Here is an 8,116-nt window from a genome sequence, read left to right as displayed (position 1 = left end):
AATAAGCAATAGGGTGCCCACCTTGTAACAATACAGCTCCAACTCCCACTCTAGAGGCATCACATTCTAGCTCAAAATTTTTAGAAAAGTCAGGAAGAGCTAGAACAGGTTCCTTAGTAAGCTTTTCTTTGAGCAAAACAAAGGCTTGCTCTTGTTTTTCACCCCAGGTAAATACCACATTCTTCTTCACCAGCTCATTGAGAGGTGATGCAATTGTAAAGAAATTAGGAACGGACCTTCTATAGAAGCTCGCTAACCCATGGAAGCTCCTAATATCTCCCACACTTTTTGGGGTGGGCCATTCTTGGATGGCCTTGATTTTCTCAGGGTCAACATGGACCCCATTTCTACCAACTACAAAACCTAAGAAATTATATTATCTACACAAAAGATACATTTCTCTATATTTGCATAGAGGGTGTTTTTCCTAAGGACTGAAAGAACTTGCCTGAGATGTCCTAAGTGATCATCTAGGCTCCTATTGTACACTAAAATATCATCAAAATAAACAACTACAAATCTACCTATGAAATCCCTTAAGACATGATGCATAAGCCTCATAAAGGTGCTTGGTGCATTAGTGAGCACTAACCATTCATACAAACCAAACTTTGTCTTGAAAGCGGTTTTCCACTCATCACCCTTTTTCATCCTGATTTGGTGATAACCACTTTTAAGATCAATTTTTGAAAAGATATTGGCACCATGAAACTCATCAAGTCTAGGAATGGGGTGCCTATACTTTATAGTGATGTTGTTGATGGCCCTGCAATCTGTACACATTCTCCACGTACCATCCTTTTTGGGCACCAACAACACCGGCAGAGCACATGGGCTTAGGCTCTCTTGGACCCAGCCCTTCTCCAACAATTCTTTAACCTGAGACTCTATCTCCTTAGTCTCCTGAGGGTTAGTCCTATAGGCTGGCCTATTAGGAAGGCTTTCTCCTGGGACTAAATCTATTTGGTGTTCTATTCCCCTTAAAGGAGGTAACCCATGGGGTATCTCTTTGGGAAATATATCACCAAATTCATGTAAGAGTTCTTGGACCTTTTGGGGTAAGGGCTCAAATGTAGGAATTGTGGCAATGCTAAGGGATGTTTCCCTTGATAGGAGAAGGTAGAAAGATTGTTTAAGAAGTAGTGCTCTTTTAATATCACCTTTTGTTGCAAAATGATTTTCCTTCCTAACAATCTTTTTGGAGGAATCCTTTTCCTTTTTTTCCTTCCCCTTGGCCTTTGAAGACAAGACCTTATTATCCTTCTTTTTCTTTTGTTTTTCTAGTTTTTCTTCCTCATCCCTCTTATCTTTCACAGTTAGTTGATCTTTGGCCATTTGTGAAGGTGTTTGAGGATGCAACACAAATTTAGTGCCAAGATGGGTGAGGGTAATCTCATTAGTTAGGCCATTGTAAATGATCTTCCTATCAAATTGCCACGGCCTTCCTAAAAGAATATGTCCTGCCTCCATGGGAACTATATCACAATCAACTTCATCCTTATATGTCCCAATGGAGAAAAGTACCTTCACTTGTTGGTTAACTATCATTTCCCCTTGCTCATTGAGCCATTGAAGTTTATAAGGTTTTGGGTGGGGAATGATAGTGAGGTTCAACTTGGAAACTAATCTTGTGCTACAACAATTGCAACAAGATCCACTATCCACAATGAGAGAACAAGTTTTATCTAAAATTTTGCATCTTGTATGAAAGATGTTCTCTCTTTGGGATTGAGATAGATCACAAGATTGACCTCCAAGGAGCCTTCTAACCATTAGGAGGTCACCTTCTTCATGGGGGTAGACTTCCTCACTAGACTCTTCACCCTTACTTCATCTTCACTTCCACTAGAGTGATGGAAGCTTGCTTGTGGAGCTTCTATGGAGGCTGGATCTTTGAGCTTCAATGAGGTCCTTTAATGGTGATTTTCCACCATGGAGATGCAGTGGAAGACAAAGGAGAAGAGGTGAGAGGAGGCGCCATCCACTAGGGAATAAGTCATGGAAGAAGGAGCTTCACCACCAAGATGAGCCTTGGATAAGAAGCTTGGAGAGGATGCTTCAATGGAGGAAAATAAAGAGGGAGAGAAAGAGAGAGGGGGGAGCACGAAATTGAAGGAAGAAAAAGGGAGAGAAGTTGAACTTTGAGTTATGTCTCACAAGACTCATTCATCAAAGTTACAACAAGTGTTACACATGCTTCTATTTATAGACTAGGTAGCTTCCTTGAGAAGCTTTCTTGAGAAAAATTCCTTGAAAAGCTTCTTTGAGAAAACTTCCTTGGGAAGCTAGAGCTTAGCTACACACACCCCTTTCATAACTAAGCTCACCTCCTTGAGAAGCTTCCTTGAGAAGATTCCTAAAGAAGCTAGAGCTTAGCTACACACACCTTTCTAATAGCTAAGCTCACCTCCTTGAGATGAGAAGCTAGAGCTTAGCTACACACCCCCTATAATAGCTAAGCTCACCCCCATGACAAAATATATGAAAATACAAAAATGTCCCTACTACAAAGACTATTCAAAATGCCTCGAAATACGAGGCTAAAACCCTATACTACTAGAATGGCCAAAATACAAGGCCCAAATGAAGGAAAAACCTATTCTAATATTTACAAAGATAAGCGGGCTCATACTTATCCCATGGGCTCAAAATCTATCCTAAGGCTCATGAGAACCCTAGGGCCTTCCCTTGGATTTTTGTCCCAATCTACTTGGAGTCTTTTATCCAATGTCCTTGCGAGGTAGGATTGCATCATATAGGAAGGGGAATAAGTAGTCTCCTCTTGACTACTATAAATGTCTTGACCCCTCATGATCATGGTTTTCTTTGTGGGGCATTGAGAGACAATGTGACCTCTGCCAAGACATTTGAAGCATTTAATGTTGCTAGTCCTTTCTTGGGAACTAGTCTTAGGGGTGTATTTCTCTATGGTCTTACCCTTATCTTCCTTGGGTTTTGAAGGTGCAGCCCCCAAAATTCCATGGGCTTGGTCCTTCCTTGGATAAAAGTGAGAGCCATAAGATTTTGATGAAGACTTTCTTTTAAGTTGTTGCTCCACTCTTATACAAAGTTGGACTAGCTCATCTAGGTCCCTATATGGAAGGAGTTCAACCTTGTCCCTCACTTCTATATTAAGCCCACTAAGGAACCTAGCTATGCTTGTTCTTTCCTCCTCCCTAAGTCCAGCTCTTAAAAGGAGGAGTTCCATTTGTTGTCTATATTCTTCAACACTCATACTCCCTTGTCTAAGCCTTTGGAGCTTGTCTATAAGCTCCCTTTCATAGTAGGAAGGAATGTGCCTTTTCCTAAGGGCACTCTTAAGATCATTCCAATACTCTACTGGAGGATCCCTATGAATCCTTTGTTCCCTAACAAGGGAAGTCCACCAATAGAGGGCGTACCCTTGAAAGGTAAGGGTAGCCAATGAAACTTTTCTCTCTTCGCTAATATGATGGCAAGCAAAGACTTGTTCAACCTTCATTTCCCAATCTAAGTAGGCCTCAACATTATCTTTTCCATGGAAATATGGGAGGCTAATGTTAACCTCTTGAGGCCTTCTATCCTTTTCTCTTCTTTGGGAATGATGTTTAGTATGTGAACTATGACCCCCTCTATAATAGTCGCTAAGTTCTTCACTTAAACTCTCTTGCAAGAGTCATGACTACTATAGGAGGCATGTTTTTCTCTTTTCATTTCTTTCATTATTTTTATTCTTTCTTCCTCTCTTATTTTCTCTCTTTTATCTTGACTTATTTCTTCCACTCTTTTTTTTTTCCTTTTTCTTTTCTCTCTTGTTTTTCTTTCCACAACTTAAGGGATCTCAACTCATCTAATATCTTATACAAGGGGACCTTAGGAGTAGAACCCTCACCATTAACACTAGATGAAGAATGAAGACTCATGTTAGTTACTAAGTTATGCTTCTTTCTTGTTGGGGATTTGAAAACAAAAGGTAAAAGAAACTATAGCCAAAATAAACACTAAAAGAGGTGTGAAAGATAAGGTAAAAAATAATTGGTAAAAGGCAAGCTATCTAGGTGGTTTGAAAATGGAAGGTAAATGAAATAAGCTATGAAAGTAAGCAATAAATTAAAGTGCAAGAAATGCAAACTAGGCGGATCCTAAGAGTGTTTGGATGACCTCATTTAAGATTCCCAACAAAACACTCACTATCCTAAGGGAAAATTCCCTAAAGTTATTACACACAAATGGAAGTAGGGTGACCTATTGAAGGCTCCCAACTTACTTCCAATGAAAGGCCTTTTTGTTACAAAGTTTGAAAGCAAAGAAAATTGTCAATTACAAAATTACAAAAAAAAAAGTCCTCAATTGTGGTGGCTATTCTATCTTTGGTCTTTCACTCAATTTGGAGTGCTTCTTAGTCCAATAGCTCTTAAGGTGGTTGGCCCTTTGCTTCTTCACTCAAATTCTTCAAGGTATAGCACCAATCCTCCTTTGCAGTTCCCTATATGGCAACTCACAAGCAAGGAAACAAAGAGACAAGCAATAACCAAAGACAAAAAAAAAAATGAAATGAAAGCTAAACCAATAGAGTTTTAACAAGACAAATTTTCAAGGATTATTCAACAATTAAAGCAATGAAAAGCACACAAAAGCAAGCTAGGACTCAAAGAGAAACCTAGAATGGATCTAGAGTAGAGTAGAAAAACAAAAAAAAAAAAGACTCAAGAAACCTCTAGTTTTGGCACTTGTTTTCATAATAATTTTCAATTGAAATTTCAGAACTAGGATTGATATAAAATAGTCACCAATTATAGAACAAATTTTGAGCCAAAACAACAAGCACACTTCCCTTTCACTTTTTTTTTTCTTTTCCTGGACACTGATTTTTCTGCCAACTTGTGTGATTTTTATTATTTTTTCCTTTAATCCAAATCGATTGGTTCTTTTTTAATAATTTTGGTCCAGATGTCTAGAAAATTCAGTAAACATTTCAGCTCAAAAAACGTAGTGACCAATTCCCAGTAATTTATACAAGTTCTTATGTTCAAGCTACCAGCACCAGCGATTTCAACCTAGAAATCAAGAGTAGTGTTTATGTTGCTTAAGGCTTGGATAGTTACAATTGGTGTTTTATTATGCTCAATTATCTTGAATAGCACAATTCAAGAGAGATTAAGACTTATTTTGATTCACAAATCCAGCCACAACTCAGCACCACAACTAAACTTCATCATAGGCATCATGTAGGAAACTTAGAAAAAAAAAAGAGTTCAACAACAAGACTACTTCTAGGAATTGATTTAGAACATGTTATGAACTAAATAACATGCATGAATTAGACTCAAAATTCAAAAGTTAGGCTAAGAATGACAAGAATACATGAACAAATGTATCTAGAATTCAATCAACAAAATAAAAATTCAACACAAACTTAGAACATAATGTGACAATTACTATGACTAAACATGACTCTAAGACAACATGGATTAAGTGATTTACACTTAGATTTTTGTGTTTTTTTTTTCTAATCAATATTTTGGAAGAAAATTTAGATCTAAGGTTCAGCACAAGATTATTATGAATGAAAAATGATAGAACCTAAAATCAACACAAAAACATGATTCAAGAGTAGATCTACAAAATTTGAACCATAGAAATGCAAGAACAAGTGTAGATGTAAGATTTAATCGGTTTATTTTTTTTGAATCTACTCTAAATATCACCAAACCAAAAGAAAATGGAGGATATACATGGAGAATAAGATGAAGAACAAGGAATTAAAGATAGAGGAAGCAAAAGAACGTCACCTAGATGAAGATGCTCTTGATACCACATGGTGTAACCTCCATTGGAGCTTGTAGGCCTAGGATCTTCTTCATCAATGGATTCCTTTGCTTCTTGGAAGATGAATGGCAGCGGAATGGAGAAGGAAGAGAGAGAGGAGACGCCACTTCAAGGAGAAGATGAGTCTAGAAGAAGCTCACCACCATAGGAGGCCATGGATAAGAGCTTGGAGGAAGAAGGAGATGAATGAAGGGAGAGGGAGAGAAGAGCACGAAATTTTGTGCTCTAAAAGATCTCTGAAATCTGAAGTTTAATATTCAAATGATCAAAGTTGAAAAAAATGCACACACATGACCTCTATTTATAGCCTAAGTGTCACACAAAATTGGAGGGAAATTTGAATTTCAATTCAAATTTCACTTGAATTTGTGGAGCCAAACTTTGGAGCCAAAATTTCACTAATTATGATTAGTGAATTTTAGTTATGGTTCAGCCCACTAATCCAAGATCAATTCCAAGATTCTCCACTAAGTGTTCTTAGGTGTCATGAGGCATGTAAAGCATGAAGGACATGCACAAAGTGTGACTATATGATGTGGCAATGGAGTGTAGTAAGCAAATGCTCACCTCCCCCTCTAAAATTTAATTGGATTGGGCTTCAACCAATTCAATTAAATTTATTTCCAACTACACACATCGAATATTCACTTAGTGCATGTGAAATTACAAAACTACCCCTAATACAAAAACTAGTCTAGGTGCCCTAAAATACAAGGGCTGAAAAATCCTATATTTCTAGAGTACCCTACCTACATTATAGAGCCCTAAATACAATGACGAAATATAATGACATCCTAGTCTAATATGTACAAAGATAATTGGACCCAACGTTGGCCCATGGGCTCAGAAATCTACCCTGAGGTTCATGAGAACCCTAGGGCCTTCTTCAGCAGCTCTAGCCCAATCCTCTTGGAGCCTCTTGCTCATGGCTCTAGTGACTGGTCCCTTCCTAGGGAGGATTGCATCACAAGATCACATCAGTTCTAATGCATTTTTGATCCTTGCAGTGAGCTGAACTGATGTGGCCCATTCTGTCGAATCAGACGGTTCAATTCTTAAAGTACTACTCATACTACTCCTATGTAGTAGGTCATGTTCTCTTAGAAATAGCTCATTAGTTTATCAACAATTTAAGCCTTTTTAATCATCAAAATCATGGGCAAGGATGGATCTCTCAATTGTATCATTGGACCATCCAATCCTAACATTAACCATAGTCGGGTTGTCGCAACATAACACTATTTCCCCAAGACTATACCCTAGTGTATTGGTTGTAGCCACCTATTTATCTTACAATGAATCCTCACACTTCGTCTAAGTCGAGATTCGTATTTTACCAAATATCCAACTTTTCTTGGAACATACGAGAGGACGCTAGAGGAACCTTCCACCGAGCATGGAGTCAAATCTCAACTCTAGTAAACTTTTCTATCTCTTTAACTCCATCACATCCTTGTTGTTGATGCCCTTCTATTTGCTTTTTCTCCCTCGTAGCACGTGTGATTTCGCACAAGGTTCACATTGTCCAAGTGTCCTCCACCATTTCACATCAAACAAGAGGAGAAAGGTTTTATTCCTCTTCCCTTAGCATGATAGTTGTTAGGCCTTTTCTTCTTGGATCGCGTGGATTTCTTCTATAAACAACACTTTTTCGAATTTAGTTCCAAACCCATATGCAAAAATTTATTTTTCACTTCAAAACTCAATCTAAACATTTAAAACTTGATTTTTCAAGGGTTCAAACTTCAAACCCATAAATGGGATAAAATTCAACATAAAAGGGCTCAAAACATAAAAATTAGATCCCTATTGAAATCCAAAACTTTACATATCTAACCCCACATTTTCAACCTTGAAGAATCCATTTTTAAAAACAAAAACATCAAATTGTGTACCAACTTGTGCCATTTTACATTACAGACCCTAACCTAGAGTAAAAAAGCCTTAAAACTTAACATTTAATTTCCATTGATCTAGAAATCCATTTCCAACAAATCTTATATGCAACCCTAGGTTTTCAACCATGAGAAATCCATTTTTAAGGTTAGAATTCACAATCTATACCCCCATCACTACCAATCCCAAAAAATAGAGTATTATGCACATAATGGCTTCAAAACTTAAAATATCATTTCCAAATGATTCTCAAGTTCAAATGAAACATATTTTACATGCAACCCTAGGTTCTTGACCCTAATGAACTTATTTTTGAGGTCACAAACATATTTGGTCCCAATCTCTGCCAGTTCGAGATAATAGAGTACTATGCACATAAATGCCCTAAAACTTAAAAAAAAAATAAGTTCCA

The sequence above is a fragment of the Glycine soja genome, chromosome 1 (assembly GCF_004193775.1).
Source record: "Glycine soja cultivar W05 chromosome 1, ASM419377v2, whole genome shotgun sequence".
In the NCBI taxonomy this organism is placed as follows: domain Eukaryota; kingdom Viridiplantae; phylum Streptophyta; class Magnoliopsida; order Fabales; family Fabaceae; genus Glycine; species Glycine soja.
The sequence above is the reverse complement of the archived record's forward strand: the minus strand, read 5'-3'. Positions refer to the sequence as shown.